Genomic DNA, 17,937 nt, shown 5'->3' with positions numbered 1-17,937 from the left:
TGTCTCAGGGAAGGCACAGCCAGCCCTGCAGCGGGTGTCCTTCGCCCTTCCCCTGGCGCACCTCGTCTTGGACGGAAGCGCGTGGGCCCTAAGTTTGATTAGGTCGACATACTCCCGTCCATTCAGAAAGTGCGGTGGGTTCCGGATGAAGGCCGCAGCAGCACATGTCCGTGCCTCCCTCAACCCTCTCGTGTCCACCATCTGCAGCAGCTGGTCTCTCCAGTAGCTGCGCTCCTGTGTTCTAGATTCAATCGTGACACCCTTAAATTTCACCCCTTTCCCCGCCCTCTCCACCTCATCTTTCCATGCCGTCATGGTCACCAGACTCTCCAACATTCCGTGACCAGCGCCCTGAACCCCAAGTAGCCGGGAACGGCGGATCCGAGGAATCATTGTCGCGAGACAGGTGACCCCCAACCCGCCGTCCCCCACCGCAGCGTATAGGAAGGCAACTGGAACGTCCTTCGGCAGATGCAGAAAGAGCCGGACAGCCGCTCTAATCCTACGGTCAATCTGGTGTAGGTATGTCTTTGACTTGGCACTCATAACCAAGCCATAGATTAGTCTCGGTATTAGGTAGAAGATTAGAATGTTCATCTTCTGCTGAGGTTTAAGGGGGGCCCTCTCTAGCCTTACGATAAGGTCATCGAAATTCACCCCATTGTACCATATCTCCCCTGATGTGTTAACTTCGACCCCCAGATAGCGCCATGAACCTGAGCAATCAATCACTCGAAGTGGTTCTCCATTTACTTTGAAAGCCACTGGGCAGATTTTTGCCTTTTTGTTTTTCCCGTCTCCTACGAGGCTTAGGGTCGAAGACTTCTTTACGTTTACTGTGAGACCCCTAGTGCTTAAAAATTCCTGGAACTTGTCGAGGAGAAATTGTAGGCCAGCCGCCGTCTCCGCCAGAATCACGAGGTCATCATCAAAAGCCAACGACGCGCACCGCCCCTCACCCAGTCTCACACCAAAGCCCGGGGGGATGCTGTCGATGAACTCATCGATGACCGCGCTAAACAACAGCGGAGACAGCGGGTCACCTTGTCTGACTCCCTTCCCAGGGCGCACTGTCCTTTCCACCCCTCTGTGTTGCAAGGTTGTAGTAGAATTTGTGTAGAACCAATGCAGGTAGTCAATCATGGACTTCCCCACCATTTGGTGGCGTGCAAGTCCATTCAGTATTGCGGTGTGTGTGGCGCTGTCAAATGCCTTTGACAGGTCTATATTAGCCATGTAAAGGCTTCGCCCCGCGGCATGACTTGTCTTAAGTAGCGTACTCAGAATCATGATGTTCTCAAAGCATCCATCAGTGCTTTTAAACGCCCGTTGCTCGTCACGTAGGTGAACAATCTGTCTCAACCTTTTGTCTAGGATCTTGTGAAAGGTGCGCAGGAGCACCGAGCCAATCGAGATCGGCCTATACTCCCCTGGCTGAGAAGCTGCCTCCACTTTAGGGATAAAGATGGTTCGAGCATTCCCCAGCTTCATGGAGGCACGACCCCAGTACAAGAACAAGTTGTAGAGCTTCACTACAAAAGTTCTCGGGATTGCCTTAAACTCTTTGACCATCAGTCCGTCAGGGCCAGGTGCACTGGAGTGCTTTGGCATGTTTTCCTGTACTTCCTGCTCTGTTATTGGCAGTACTGTCACGTCCCGTGCATCCAATAGATCCTCCGAGGGACAGGGCTCATCCGTGGGTGTCTCGCTCATAACCCGAAACCAGTAGTTAACGAGTTCGTCTGGAGCCACCTGATCCTCCTTCACACCGTCCAAGACACGTTGAGCACACACTTTACGGTTCTTGTTGTAAAGGTTTTGGACGATGCGGTATTCCTTCTTCCTAGCATTTCTTTTACTTAAGTGCTCCTCCGGGGCAGGTTGACGACCGTTCTCCGCAGGATGCTCGTACCTACTCAAAACTCGGTCAAGATCAACTGCAAACGGTTCTCCCCGAAGAGCCGTCCTAATCACCTGGGTCAAGCTCTTTTCCTCCGCCGTGCCTCCGGAGTTACAGTGCTCCTCCAGCCACTCCGCAAGCTTAGTCTTTCCCAAGAACAACTCGGAATCTTCAGTTGCGCTACTCGAGCAGGCATCAGCATCTAGGTCCCCCGGGGGCGGGACACGTTCTGTTTCCAGAGCAATACCAGTGTTGCTCTCTGCGTTATCCCGTCTCTCTTCTGGTTTGCTTCCCCCGGTCTGCGGGGTCGGCGACTCCCGCTGCTCTCTTCTGGCCTGCCGCCCCTTTATTGCCTGTTTATTTTTCGGAGATTTCTGTCCCTCTTTCACAAATTTACGGACAAGTGCCTTATACTCTGCTTTTCTGCGCTGTCCCTTTACAGACTCTGTCGTTCTTCCTTTCCCGCCCCTCCCCTTCCCACAAAACTTCTTGAAAAGGACATTGTTAATACCCAGCGGCTTCACTCCCTGCAGTAGCGCTTCTGCTTCTGCTTTAGCTAGAAAATATGTTTCCTCCTCCGTCCATCTAGCCTTAACTTTTTCTATCACAATCTCCTCATTCAGATTAACATTGTCACATTTCCTCCTATGGCTCGCAAGTCCCCTCGTCTTAAACACTTTCCCACACTTCGGACACGCCACAGTGTTCATGTCAGGGGCACTCATGTTGACTCAACACAAGTTGCAAGAAGTATCTTTGCTAATCCAACCCCTGGTAACCAACATACAACTTACAGATGGATCACTGACTCAGCGATCCAATAGTTACACTTAATTCACACTTACATAGCACAGCATTTTGCTACCTTATTGCTGGCATACAGACTTACAACGATACACACTCTATTGCACTGCAAAACATCATACACAACCCCCAAAATCCACAACAGGCAATACAAGCAAAAACAAAAACACTCGACCCGAAAGTCTGGCAACCCCTCTCCCCAGAACTGCTGAGCAGACACAAAAATCTGGCACCCCAAATACACCACGTGGTTTTCCGAAAAAAACGGTTAATTTGGGCAAATATTTGCATCTATACGCTGTGAAGATTAGCAGGGAGGCAGCTACTACCCCCAGAATACCAATTAGCTGGAGTTTCAACCCGCGAACGGCCTATTAATGCGAATTTTAAGCAGAAATCAATTTACCTCACCTTACCCAGTTTAGTTGCGGTATCGCACTGGTTCCGGGGCCAAGAAATGGGCTTTCAATAGTAAAACATTTTTTCAACGCTAATTATTAGATTGGATGCTGTCAAAAGCACCTGCCATGCTGCGGCTTCGTCCCCTGATGCCCTGTGTTGAAGGGGAAGCCTTCACTGCGCCGGGATCGGCCTACAGCGCCGTTTTGGTGCGCTTGGCACGAAAGTCTGGCAACCCCTCTTACCAGAACTGCTGCGCAGACACGAAAGTCTGGCAACCAAACCTCAACACGTGGTTTTTTTTCGCAAAAAACAGTTAATTTGGCCAAATATTGGTATCTACGCGCTGGAAAAATTAGCAGGGAGGCAACTGCTTCCCTTAGAATACCAATTAGCTGGAGTTTCGCCCGCGAACGGCCTATTACAGCGAATTTTAAGCTGAAACACGTGGTGTTTCGCAAAAAACAGTTAATTTGGCCAAATATTGGTAACTACGCGCTGTAAAAATTAGCAGGGAGGCAGCTGCTGCACTTAGAATACCAATTAGCTGAAGTTTCGCCCGCGAACGGCCTATTACAGCAAATGTTTAGCAGAAATCAATTTACCTCACCTTAGCCGCTTTAGTCGCGGTATTGCACTGCCTCCGGGGCCGATCAAAACAAACGTGCTTCCGAGCGTAAAACAGTTCGTTCAGCGCAAATTATACAATTCTATGCTGTTCAAAGCACTTGCCATGCTGCCGCTCGGTCCTCTGCCAAGAGAGTCATAGTTACTCCCGCCGTTTACCCGCGCTTTGATGAATCTCTTCACGTTGACATTCAGAGCACTGGGCAGAAATCACATTGCGTCAACACCGACCAGCGGCCATCGCAATGCTTTGTTTTAATTAGACAGTCGGATTCCCCCGGTCCGTGCCAGTTCTGAGTTGACAGTTTTTTGCCGGCCGAAGCATAGCACTTTGGGCACGAAGCCCTCAGACGCCACGCAGCTGAGGCTTTCCACAGGAAGGTTCCGACGCTGGTCCGGGCTTGGCCGCGCCGCGTCAACGGCGAGCCCCGCCCAGTCCCGGTGCAGTGCCGTTCCTGCTTCAGGTCCCCAGCCCGACCGGCTCAGTCCTCAGAGCCAATCCTTATCCCAAGGTTACGGATCCGTTTTGCCGACTTCCCTTACCTACATTGGTCCATCGACTAGAGGCTGTTCACCTTGGAGACCTGCTACGGATGTGGGTACGGTCCGGCACGAAAATCACACTCCCTCACTCGGATTTTCAAGGGCCGACGCGAGCGCACCGGACAGCGCAAGAACCGCACTGCTCTACGGAGCCACCATCCCTATCTCGGGGCGAACCCATTCCAGGGACTCGATCTCCTTACAGAGAAAAGAAAACTCTTCCCGGGGCTCGCATCGGCGTCTCCGAGCTGGTTTGCGTTACCGCACTGGGCCCCGAAGGACCAATCTCCGTGTCCGGGTTCGGGATTATTAACCCGATTCCCTTTCGGTCACTGCGGGGCTCTCTCCACTGCAAAAAAGTGCTCCCGCTTCGGAAAGAACTTCTCCTTTCCCTTAGGACCGACTGACCCATGTTCAACTGCTGTTCACATGGAACCCTTCTCCACTTCAGTCCTCAAGGTTCTCACTTGAGTATTTGCTACTACCACCAAGATCTGCACCAGCGGCGGCTCCAGGCGGGCTTACGCCCGACACCTTCAACGCTCACCGCAGCGGCCCTCCTACTCGCTGCAGCTTAGCACCCCCTTGTTTGCGTGCATCTGCCGGCAGCGGCCGGGGATAGGCTCGACACTAGAGCGCCATCCATTTTCGGGGCTAGTTGCTTCGGCAGGTGAGTTGTTACACACTCCTTAGCGGGTTCCGACTTCCATGGCCACCGTCCTGCTGTCTTAAGCAACCAACACCCTTCATGGGATCTCATGAGCGTCCCGCATCGGGCGCCTTACCCCGGCGTTTGGTTCATCCCACAGCGCCAGTTCTGCTTACCAAAAGTGGCCCACTTGGCACTCTCATCGCTTCCGGAGGCCTCAGACCAGAAGGCCTCCGACACACCCATTGAAAGTTTGAGAATAGGTTGAGGTCGTTTCGACCCCAATGCCTCGAATCATTCGCTTTACCAGGTGTGACTGGTCTCGGCAACAAGCGCCAGCTATCCTGAGGGAAACTTCGGAGGGAACCAGCTACTAGATGGTTCCATTAGTCTTTCGCCCCTATACCTGGGTCGGACGATCGATTTGCACGTCAGAAGCGCTTCGGACCTCCACCAGAGTTTCCTCTGGCCTCGTCCTGCCCGGGCATAGTTCACCATCTTTCGGGTGCCAACGTGTGCGCTCTAGCGCCGCCCCCACGACGTGAGCGTGTGGGGCGGGCCGTTGCTGCTCCCTTCATCGGACCCCTGGGCGGCCCGGGATCGCAACTCGGCACGGCGCGAGGCCGCGCCTTCACGTTTCATTGCGCCTCTGGGTTTTGAGGGACCCATTGACTCGCGCACATGTTAGACTCCTTGGTCCGTGTTTCAAGACGGGTCGGGTGGGTTACCGACCTACTCGCCGCCAACCATGACGACCCTCCGCGGAAAGAACCCGCCTCGCCGGTTCCGAGCCCCAAACACCGAACGTCAGGCGAATACCTGGCGTAAGGCAGGCGACCCGTTGACCCAGCCGGGTTTCCCGCTCCGCATTCCGGAGGGCATCGTTTCGGGCCTCCCCGAAGGGAGTAGCCCATGAGGCCTGGGCAGGGTGACGTACTCGATTACCGGCCAGGTATAACTCCCACGACAGCCAAACAAGTGCCGTCGCCGGTCACCTCCAGCGGCCGGACTCAAAGTCGTTCTTGAAAGGGTTACCCGTGCCCGTCGCGGCGTCCTACCGACGGTGGAAAATGCGTTCCGGAGTGCGCGGCACCGCGCGGGCAGCCGGAACGGGCCCCCCCGACAAGGAGAGCCCGTAAACCAAGACGCTGACACCGCTCCACGTCACAGCGAAACTGAATCCCACCGCCCTCGAGCTTCGAGGGCCCACCTGTTTTACTCTAAGCGGTTTCACGTACTCTTTGTTGAGGTCGCAAGTGGTGCCCCCTCACTCTGTCGCTCCTCCGTTCGAGTCTATATAATCGGCGGCTCGAATAAAGCACTTCACTTGCCGACTGGAATCCGATGCGTCTGCGTGTCACTCAACTCCGCGACATGGTGTCAGAAGCGGTCACGACAGCAGCGGCGTAACGCTCGCTCGCCCGCCCGCTCGCTCGCCTCGCCTCGCCTCGCCTCGCCTCGGCTCGCTCGCTCGACACCGCCGGCATGGCTACGCCAGCTACGCAGCAGGAGACAAGGCTTAGCGGACAGCCGCTCGACAGTCCCCACACGTCCCTCCCGTCGCCGCCTCCGTTCGACTTCGCGAACCCCAGCACTTGGGAACAGTGGATTACAGTCTTCGAAGACTTCCGCTTCGCTTCGGGACTACACCACGCCGCCGACGAGGTCCAGGTACGGACTCTTCTCTACCTCATGGGCTCCCACGAGGCTCGGCGCGTACTTGAGACATTCGGCCTGTCTTCGGAAGCGCTACTGTCCTTCGACGCCGTCAAAGAAGCCTTCACACGCCACTTCGTGCATCCTACCAACGAGGTATACGCAAGCGTCGTGTTTCATCGTCGCATCCAAGAACCCGGCGAAAGCGTGGACGCATTTTTCACGGGGCTCCGGTCGCTCGTCAAGAAATGTGGTTATGCGTCGACCGCAGTTGAAGACCGACTCGTAAGGGACCGCTTCGTCGTGGGGCTTCGCGACAAGGCGCTCGTCGACAAACTCTGCCGAAGTCCCAAGCTATCGCTGGACGAAGCCCGCCTCCAGGCTCGTGTCCACGAGGACGCCGGACGTGCACGTGACACGCTCTTCGCAAAGTCTGTTCCCGGCCACGTGCTCGCCGAGACACGCAAGCACGACTCCGAGGGTCGACAGCGCTCCGGGAAAAACCTACAGCGCAAGAACACTCGCACTGGCAAGCACGCGGCCCGCGACAAGCACGACGGCGACAGCCCCTGCCGTTACTGCGGCCGCACCGCTCACCCCCGTGCGAACTGCCCGGCACGGGACGCCATATGCAGCCGCTGCAAGCGGAAAGGTCATTACGCAGCCGTTTGCGAACAGCGGGACCGACTTGGCTCTCTTCAGCTGCACGCGGTGGCGCCGCGCCCCTTAGCCAAGTTCACGCAAGTCTCTGTCGACGGTCACTCCGTGAACTTCAAGATCGACACCGGCGCCGAAGTCACAGCCGTACCCGAGACTTTTCCAGGCCTCCCTCCACAACTTCAACCGGCAGAAGGCCAGCTCACGGGACCAGGAAACCACGTGTTGACCGTTTTGGGCACTTTCGACGCCACTCTCACGTGGAAGGGAACGACCACGGTCCAGCGTATCTACGTGCTGCCAGCATCGACCACGCCATTACTTGGGTTCCCCGCAATCCAGGCCCTGGGCGTCGTCCGGTTCGCAGATGCTGTCACAAGCTCTGAAGGGCCACAGCAGCGCACGCCTCTTTCCCGAGACATCTTCGACGGGTTGGGCGAACTGCGAGAGGAGTACGTCATCCGTCTCCAACCCGGGACACGACCCTTTTCGTTGAGCACGCCGAGAAGGGTTCCCCTTCCACTCCATGACGCTGTCCGGCGCGAACTTGCGAAGCTTGAAGCCGACGGGGTCATTCGCCGCGTTGACGGCCCCACAGAGTGGTGCTCCGGCATCGTCGTCGTTCCGAAGCAGTCTGGCGACTACCGAATTTGCGTCGACCTGACCCGCCTCAACCAGGTCGTCCTACGAGAGCGACACATCCTCCCCTCCGTCGAGCACACCCTGGGACAACTTGGACAAGCCCAGGTCTTCTCCAAACTCGACGCAACGGCGAGCTTTCATCAGGTGAAGCTTGCAGAAAGCTGCCAAGAACTGACTACGTTCATCACCCCTTTCGGGCGGTTCTGCTTCCGACGCCTCCCCTTCGGCATCTGCTCGGCGCCGGAATACTTCCAGCGACAGATGAGCCGTGTCCTGGAAGGCCTCGAGGGTGTGGTAAACATGATCGACGACATATTGGTCTTCGGCAGCACTCAGGCTGAGCACGACCGTCGCCTGAACAACGTCTTGCAGCGTCTCCAGGCAGCCGGGGTCAAGCTCAACCGCTCCAAGTGCGTCTTTTCGGCGCGTGAAGTTAAGTTCCTGGGAGTCATGGTCAGTGACAGAGGCATCAGTCCTGATCCGGAGAAGATCAAAGCGCTCGCAGATCTCGAGGCTCCCTCAGACGTCAGTGGAGTGCGACGACTGCTGGGGATGGCCAATCACTTGGGACGTTTTCTTCCCCACTTGTCGGACACGACAGCACCCCTCCGGGCTCTTCTTCAGAAGTCCAGTACATGGGTTTGGGGTCCTGCACAGCAGCAAGCGTTCCAGAAACTGAAAGGGCTGCTCAGCTCAACCGCCTGCATGGCCCGGTACGACCCTACCTACCCCACGACTAAGTCCGCCGACGCCAGCTCCTACGGCCTCGGAGCAGTTCTCCTGCAGCAGCAACCTTCCGGAGAGCATCGTGCAGTGGCATTTGCAAGTCGTTCACTAACTCCGACGGAGTCCAGATACAGCCAAACCGAAAAGGAGGCACTCGCCGTGGCATGGGCAGTTGAACGATTCGAACAGTTCGTGCGGGGTATCCAGTTCGACGTCCAGACTGATCACAGGCCTCTCGTCACACTTCTGGGCAACGCCGAGTTAGACCTCGTCCCTCCAAGAATTCAACGGCTGCGGATGAGGCTCCTTCGCTTCCAGTTCCGGGTGCTCTACGTCCCTGGGAAGCTTATCGCCACCGCCGATACCCTCTCCCGGGCTCCAGCTACTACGCAGGTTGCCAGTCTGGAAGTCGACTCCCTCGATGTAGAGCGATTCGTAAACAACATCGTGAAGGGGTGGCAAGACCTTACTGCTCCGGGTCTTGAGCAACTGCGCAAACACCAGGAGGAAGACGGAACCTGCATGGATCTGGCTCGTCTCTGCGAACGTGGGTGGCCGCGGCGAGCGTCGCAAGTTCCTGCCCATCTCCGTTGCTTCTGGAGCACGAGGAGCAACATCACAGTCTGTGAGTGGCTGCTGCTCTACAACAACCGGATCCTGGTTCCTGCGGTGCTCCGACGTGACATGCTGACCAGACTGCACGAGGGCCACCAGGGGATTGGCCGTTGCAAGGCACGGGCGCGCGAGTCCGTGTGGTGGCCGACACTGAACTCTGAACTGGAACAGCTGGTGGCCGGCTGTGAGACCTGCGCTCAGACACGGGTACAGCGCCACGAGCCACTCATGGGTTCCCAGACTCCGAGCAGGCCCTGGTTTCGGGTGGGGGCTGATTTATTTGAAGTAGGTGGACGTCACTACCTCCTCACGGTAGATTACTATTCGCGCTACCCGGAGGTGATTACCCTATCATCGACATCTTCCTCGGCTGTTATTGCAGCAATGAAGAGCATTTTTGCCCGCTTTGGCATTCCCACAGTGGTCGTCTCCGACAATGGGCCACAGTTCTCCTCAAGGGACTTCGCCTCCTTCGCTGCTTGTTACGGCTTCCATCACGTAACCAGCAGCCCCCGGTACCCGCAGGCCAACGGAGAGGCTGAACGCATGGTGCGGACAGTGAAGGACCTGCTGGCCAAGACGAAGGATCCCTACCTGGCCCTGCTCGTCTATCGCGACACCCCGGGAGTAAGTGGATGGAGCCCAGCGCAACTCTTGATGGGGAGAAGACTGCAGACCATGGTGCCGAAGCTTGAGGACGCCCTGATCCCTCGAACGCCTCCAAGGACTCTCTTCCACCAGCGAGACTCGTGTGCACGACGCCGACAGGCACAGGACTACAACAGGCGCCACGCCGCTCGTCCACTTCGTCCGCTGTCTCCGGGCGAAGATGTTTGGCTTGCAGATGTACCTGGAGCTGCGCGTGTCTTGGGGCCAGCAAGACGACCTCGCTCGTACGTTGTGCAGACGCCCACAGGCATACTTGAGCGGAACCGTCGTCATCTGGTTCAATTTACACCATCTCAGCCTGCAGTGGAGTCTGCTAGTTCGCCGGTCTCCGACACTCCAGCTGCATCGATTCTACCTTCGCCGCCTCTGCAACCCCTACAACGCTCCACTGGGTCTCCGCGGTCTCTGGCGGAATCCCCAGTGCTGGGCACAGCGTCGGTGCCCCCTCCGCAGTCACCAGTGTTCCCTCAGCAACAGGGCAGAGTTTCCCGCTTCGGGCGACGCATCAAGACGCCCGAGAGACTTAATTTATAAAGACAACGAGTTTGTGTCTTTTTCCCTGAAGGGGAGATGTAGAGGTCGGAAGTGGCGCCCCCTCACTCTGTCGCTCCTCCGTTCGAGTCTATATAATCGGCGGCTCGAATAAAGCACTTCACTTGCCGACTGGAATCCGATGCGTCTGCGTGTCACTCAACTCCGCGACACTCTTGAACTCTCTCTTCAAAGTTTTTTTCAACTTTCCCTCACGGTACTTGTGAACTATCGGTCTCTCGGACGTATTTAGCCTTAGATGGAGTTTACCACCCAATTAGGGCTGCACTCTCAAGCAACCCGACTCACGGGAGGTTCCATCCCGAGAGAGCAGTGGCGGAGACGGGCCTGGCACCCACTCTGGGTCAAGCCCCTGTCAGGGGGACTTGCACCACCGCAAAACTCTCGGGAACGTTACCTCCCATACACCACATTTCCCGATCGCCGGCAAGGACGAGGGATTCGGTGCTGGGCTAGGTCCCGTTTCGCTCGCCGCTACTAAGGGAATCCCTGTTGGTTTCTTTTCCTCCGCTTAGTGATATGCTTAAATTCAGCGGGTTGTCTCGCCTGATGTGAGGTCGACAATTCATTTTGTGCGCTTTCCAAGAAAAACTTCGCCTCCTTACCACATGTCAAAAACACAAAAGGATGGCGAACTAACAGTTGTTGTACACACGCTTTGCATCGCTTTCGATTCGACAAAAAAGAAAGCGCGCAATCCAACGGCATTCCCCTACTGGATGGCTCCAGTATTCATCGGGGACGCGAAGGTCTTAGACTGACGGAAGGCTACGACGCAAAAAACTTTCCTCCCAGAAGCGTTTTTCTTTTTTTTTTGTGCAAATCAACGCCACGAGATTTACATTTGCCGACGCCGCGTTTCAACGCGCCAACGCCAACTCCGTCCCACGGTTTTTCCACTCGAACAACATCCACGCCAAAGAAAACAGAATCGATCGAAAAGAAACCGTTTCAAATCTCCGTTTATAACGCACCGACGTCACAGCGCCGTTCAACGTGCGAAAGATTTTTTTGGTACGGGATTTTCCACAAACGGTATCCATCGAGTTTCGTTTTCCCATGCAGTGTTCGATAAAAACTCGTAGGAGGAGGAGGACTGGTTAAGCGCACGCGTGCAATCGCACCACTCGTGCATTTGCTCAAAGAAAACGCAACGCAAGAAAGCATAAAACTGCGTGCTGCCCACGATCCGACACAGTCAAAACGAGGTAGAAAACAAATTCTCCTCTCTTGATATATGATCCGACCCTCACACAGACGAATCCACGGGAAGGCCCGAGGCCACAATGTGCGTTCAAAGAGTAAGTGCTCAGTGTGTCCTGCAATTCACACCAAGTCTCCCAGCTGGCTGGGTTCTTCATCGACCCGAGAACCGAGTGATCCACCGCTTAGAGTCGTGTCAATGTTTTTTTCAATCAGTACGACAAAACACAAGTTGTTGTTTTTTTTCGCGCCCGGCACATCCCATGCCATCTTGAAAGCGCAAAAAAAGGCCTCTTCTCAAACGCCTCTTCGTTAATCAAAACAAAAGGGCGATCCTCGAGAAGAGACGAAAAAGGGGGCGATGCGCCTTTTGTAACCCGCGGATTGTCCCGGTGCACTTGAAATCTCCTCTCAATCGAGGCAGCAGAGGGCTCCCGCTGGGCGCATCATCGAAAGGAACGGAGGCCACCCAAAGAAAAAGGCACATCCGAACCACAGTTTTTTTTTTTTTTTTGTGCCGTCCCGACGGCATCCAAGCTTGGTCGGGATCGGCGCCAGATAAATTCGCACATCGAGTCCATTCCCCGTACAAGAGGAAGAAGACAAAACGATGCCAAATAACATCCAGTAATGATCCTTCCGCAGGTTCACCTACGGAAACCTTGTTACGACTTTTACTTCCTCTAAATGATCAAGTTTGGTCATCTTTCCAACACACCGGCGCAACCGAAAGGCCGCTCCGGGTATCGGTCCGAAGACCTCACTAAATCATTCAATCGGTAGTAGCGACGGGCGGTGTGTACAAAGGGCAGGGACGTAATCAACGCGAGCTTATGACTCGCGCTTACTGGGAATTCCTCGTTCAAGGGGAACAATTGCAAGCCCCTATCCCAATCACGAAGAAGGTTCCACGGGTTACCCAGTCTTTACAGACAGGGATAAAAACACGCTGCTTCCTTCAGTGTAGCGCGCGTGCGGCCCCGGACATCTAAGGGCATCACAGACCTGTTATTGCTCTGTTTCGTGTGGCTAGGAGCCGCTTGTCCCTCTAAGAAGGGTGCAAGGTGCAGAGAACCACGCACCTATTTAATAGGCTAGAGTCTCGTTCGTTATCGGAATTAACCAGACAAATCGCTCCACCAACTAAGAACGGCCATGCACCACCATCCACCGAATCAAGAAAGAGCTCTCAATCTGTCAATCCTCCCAGTGTCCGGGCCGGGTAAGTTTTCCCGTGTTGAGTCAAATTAAGCCGCAGGCTCCACTCCTGGTGGTGCCCTTCCGTCAATTCCTTTAAGTTTCAGCTTTGCAACCTTACTTCCCCCGGAACCCAAATACTTTGGTTTCCCGGAAGCTGCCCGCCGAGTCATTTGAGTAACTCAGGCGGATCGCTGGTTGGCATCGTTTATGGTTAGAACTAGGGCGGTATCTGATCGCCTTCGAACCTCTAACTTTCGTTCTTGATCAATGAAAACATTCTTGGCAAATGCTTTCGCAGTAGTTCGTCTTGCGACGGTCCAAGAATTTCACCTCTAGCGCCGCAATACGAATGCCCCCGTCTGTCCCTCTTAATCATTATCCTGTATTCCAAAAACCAACAGAACAGAAACAGGATCTTGTTCTATTATTCCATGCACTGTTATTCAGGCGAATCGCCTGCGTTGAGCACTCTAATTTTTTCAAAGTAAACGCGCCGGCCAAAGCAAGGCACCTGATGAAGGGAACCAAGCCACGACAGGCATGATGTTCAGCACGGGCCGTAACGTGGTGTCCACGCACTTCCCGCCTGTAACTGAGATCCAACTACGAGCTTTTTAACCGCAGCAACTTTAGTATACGCTATTGGAGCTGGAATTACCGCGGCTGCTGGCACCAGACTTGCCCTCCAATGGATCCTCGTTAAAAGATTTAGAGTGTACTCATTTCAATTACGGGGCCTCAAAAGAGTCCCGTATTGTTATTTTTCGTCACTACCTCCCCGTGCCGGGAGTGGGTAATTTGCGCGCCTGCTGCCTTCCTTGGATGTGGTAGCCGTTTCTCAGGCTCCCTCTCCGGAATCGAACCCTGATTCTCCGTTACCCGTAACAACCATGGTAGGCGCATAACCTACCATCGACAGTTGATAAGGCAGACACTTGAAAGAAACGTCGCCGGCTCGTGGCCGTGCGATCAGCACAAAGTTATCCAGAGTCACCACACAAAACGGACCGAAGCCCGATTGATCTTGGTCTAATAAAAGCACCCGTCGCCCCGAGGGGCTTCGGGCTCACTGCATGTATTAGCTCTAGAATTGCCACAGTTATCCAAGTAGGAAGAAACGATCTAAGGAACCATAACTGATTTAATGAGCCATTCGCGGTTTCGCCTTGTTTCGGCATGTACTTAGACATGCATGGCTTAATCTTTGAGACAAGCATATGACTACTGGCAGGATCAACCAGGTAATCTTTTCGTGGTGGGTCGCCCAAAACCCTACCAACGCGCGGACGCGGGGCCACCGTCAGGCGCCCCTTACGAACCGCAAACACACACAACGCTTAGGAATTACTTCCAAATCCAAGAAGAAATGAAGCACGTTCGAGCGCGCAGCCGGAATATCCCCGACCGAGGTCGGTACCGACGCGGCAAGAAGCGCATAAATTTCTTTCTCGTCGTAGCAACAGAAATTCGTACGCCAAAAAAATCATTGACGACGCCTTCGCAGCGTTGCCAAGCTTTCAGGTCCCGTGAGGACGCGAGGACGCACCCCGGCCTTCGTTCAGAACGCACTCGTCATTTCACACCGTTCGGTTAGCGCGGACGCTCCGAAACACCCTCCTCTCGCATTCGTTTTCAAGACACAGGTGCACCCGAGAACCGACCCCAACGGCAGACGCCAGAGATCGCAGGTACCTTGCTGTAACGACCATGCGGCGGAGGCAGCGGCCGAGACGGCGACGAAATGCGTCGGCCACGTCGTCAGACGCCGCTCGCACCAATCGAACGCTCGACAGACCCCACCTCCACATAATAGCACCGATAAGTATAAAGAAGATCCTTCAAGAGCATTCTGTACATAGTTTGTGGTTATCAGTTTCGGTGACTGACTGACTGACTTACTGACTTACTGTCTCTCACTCATGTGGCTCCTCGTTATTCAGTATCATTTATTTGTCCTTCTTTCTTTCTTATTTTTTTCCCCTCTCTCTCTCCTTATATATATATATATATAAATGTTCTTTTTTTCCTGTGTGCCTCTATATATACCAGGGGTGGCCAAACCGCGGCTCGCGAGCCGCATGCGGCTCTTTGCTGGTCCAAGTCCGGCTCGCAGATCCCTCGTAAGGGGACACCCCCCCCCCCCCCCTCCCTTCGCCCCTTTCCGCGTTTCTCCAGGAAAATAAAAAGAAAGGATTTCAGAATAAAACACACTGCAGCTTGCAGTTTGACAGCCTTGTACTCCCATACCTACAGTGGTAACTCTTGTGCCCCCGTATACATACAGTTAGGCTATAAAAAAAAGTTAAGTTTGCCCCCCCCCCCCCCCCCCCGCGGCTCTTAGAACTTCCGTTGTTTTGTTTGCGGCTCTTAGGCCAAGCAAGCCTGGCCACCCCTGATATATACATACATACGTACATACATCCTACCCCTTTAAAAAAAATTATTTCTCGCTTTTTATTTAAAACGTGCTGACCCCTGCTTGACTCTGATTACTTCTTTTCGACTTTCAGTTCATGTTAACATGGTCAACAGAAAGTTTATCGACTTTGTTATTACAAAGTAAGCCAATATTTACACGGGGAGTTTCATGCGTTTTGAATTGTGTCAGAGCCGAACAATGAGCGCTATAGTAAGTGAGATTGTCACTGCTTTTAATCCGAATGCTCGCGGTATCGCGCGTGTTTACGGCAGGCTTCATAATAGGCAATTTTCTTTCTTTACACTACTCTTCTTTGCTCACTTCATTGTTTCTACCATTGGTTTCGTTTGGAAGGCCCCGCCACTTAGTTTCCGACAAAGTCCTCTCAAGGAACGAAGTGAGAAGCAGGGGATTAACAAAAGAAAAAGATGCGTGTTTTCTAGCGGTTACCCGTGTCGCTTTGCGACACGGGCTTTCTAGCGCTTTCAACTGGGCGAGAGCCGAACACTGTACACTAGTGCACTTGCGACGGGCAGCGCTTTCAAACGGAATACTGGAAATCTCGCTTACTTTTATGGCAAGTTTGATAGGAGACAAATATTATTCTTTTCACGCGAATTTTTCGCTCTATTTCTAATCTCTCTCTTCCGTGTCCTTGGCATGGAACGCCCGCTTCGTCTCCCACAAAGTACTTCCGAGGAATCAAGTGCAAAACACGCGACTTTAAAATGTGCGTGTTTTCTAGCGGTTACCCGTGTCGCGAGGCGACACGGGCTTTCTGGCGCTTTCAACTGGGCGAGAGCCGAACACTGTACATTACTGCACTTGCGACGGGCAGCGCTTTCAAACGGAATACTGGAAATCTCGCTTACTTTTCTGGCAAGTTTGATAGGAGACAAATATTATTCTTTTCACGCGAATTGTTCGCTCTATTTCTAATCTCTCTCTTCCGTGTCCTTGGCATGGAACGCCCGCTTCGTCTCCCACAAAGTACTTCCGAGGAATCAAGTGCAAAACACGCGACTTTAAAATGTGCGTGTTTTCTAGCGGTTACCCGTGTCGCGAGGCGACACGGGCTTTCTGGCGCTTTCAACTGGGCGAGAGCCGAACACTGTACACTACTGCACTTGCGACGGGCAGCGCTTTCAAACGGAATACTGGAAATCTCGCCTACTTTTCTGGCAAGTTTGATAGGAGACAAATATTATTCTTCTCACGCGAATTGTTCGCTCTATTTCTAATCTCTCTCTTCCGTGTCCTTGGCATGGAACGCCCGCTTCGTCTCCCACAAAGTACTTCCGAGGAATCAAGTGCAAATCACGCGACTTTAAAATGTGCGTGTTTTCTAGCGGTTACCCGTGTCGCGAGGCGACACGGGCTTTCTGGCGCTTTCAACTGGGCGAGAGCCGAACACTGTACACTACTGCACTTGCCATGGACAACGCTTTCAAACGGAATACTGGAGATGTCGCGTGCTTTACTGCCAAGCTCAATAAGAGACGAATTTCTTTCTTTTCACGGGAATTATTTCCTCTATTTCTAATCTCGCTCTTTCGTTTCATTGGGAAGAAACGCGCGCTTAGTTAGCCGCAAAGCAGTCTGAATTAATCACGTCCAAAGTACAGAATTTTACAATATATAGTGTTTTTACCGGTTGACCGCGTCAGAAAGCGTACCTTTCCGACGAGGTCTGTGTGTTTTGACGTGAGCGGGAGCAACGCGATTTGGGCTAGTGCACGCGAGATTGGCAGCGCTTCCAATTCCAGTACTGTAGATATTGCGTGCATTTTTTACACGCTTGAGGATGTGGGATTTTCTTTCTTGTGACGTGACCCGTTTGTCAAATTGTGTCTCGCTTTTTGGTATCGTTTAAGAAGCCCGTCCGCTTACAATCCTAAAAAAGAAAAAAAAAAGAAATTAGTAAAGAAAGACGCCCATACTTTTTGTTGCTCTTTCTTTTATTATCTGCGCAGGATTTTAATTTGTGTAAGTTTTGTTTACCGTCCCGACTACGTAGGCGTTCGTACATGCCCGTCCTCGCGCCTCGAATTGTGTGCGAGCGAAATCAATCTCCCCAAGCTAGCTTCAGAAATTGCTCGAAAATCGAACGTGAGGAAAGCCAGAGATACGTGGTTTTCACAGGTCGTGCAAGATTAATCCATAAAGTGCGATATTGGTATATATATATATATATATATATATATATATATATATATATATATATATATATATATATATATATATATATATACATACATACATACACATACATGATTTCTGCGACAAATAGGAAGACAAAAAGACCATGTTCAAGCATAATATAGGAACATTGACACTTTGCACACACAAGGGAGGTCAAATGGCAGGTTTTTCTTCCTTGTGCAGGAAACTTTATTGCAATGTCAGAAGGGAAGTTCCACTCTAGAATTGTGCGCTCAATAAAGGAGGAAAGGAAATGCACTTGAAAACCTTCACAGTTAAAGTAAGAAAACATTTCGAAACGACAGTTTGTTTTCTTGCAGGGAGGAGAAGAGGGGAGAGAGGGAGGGAGGGAGGGAGGGAGGGAGGGAAGGAAGGAAGGAAGGAAGGGGGGGGGGGGGGTGCCATGCACGGTGAAGACCAGAGTGTCGAACCGAAAACCGAAGCGAACGAAAAACCGGAACCGAGGAGTTAGTT

At 53.2% G+C, this 17,937-nt stretch overlaps 2 non-coding genes across 2 annotated transcripts; both read right to left on the bottom strand.

Moving 5' to 3' along the window:
* Positions 1–11,682: 11,682 nt before the first annotated feature.
* LOC120848958 lies at positions 11,683–11,835 on the bottom strand. Its single transcript, XR_005717814.2, has one exon. It is a non-coding gene; the product is annotated as a 5.8S ribosomal RNA (ribosomal RNA).
* Positions 11,836–12,270: 435 nt separating this feature from the next.
* Positions 12,271–14,086, bottom strand: LOC115312382. Its single transcript, XR_003917186.2, has one exon. It is a non-coding gene; the product is annotated as a small subunit ribosomal RNA (ribosomal RNA).
* Between the last annotated feature and the right edge of the window lie 3,851 nt (positions 14,087–17,937).

Source organism: Ixodes scapularis, unplaced genomic scaffold (assembly GCF_016920785.2).
Source record: "Ixodes scapularis isolate PalLabHiFi unplaced genomic scaffold, ASM1692078v2 ptg000854l_1__unscaffolded, whole genome shotgun sequence".
Classification (NCBI taxonomy): Eukaryota; Metazoa; Arthropoda; class Arachnida; order Ixodida; family Ixodidae; genus Ixodes; species Ixodes scapularis.
Note: the sequence above shows the minus strand (reverse complement) of the source record. Positions and strands in the feature narration are given on the sequence as shown.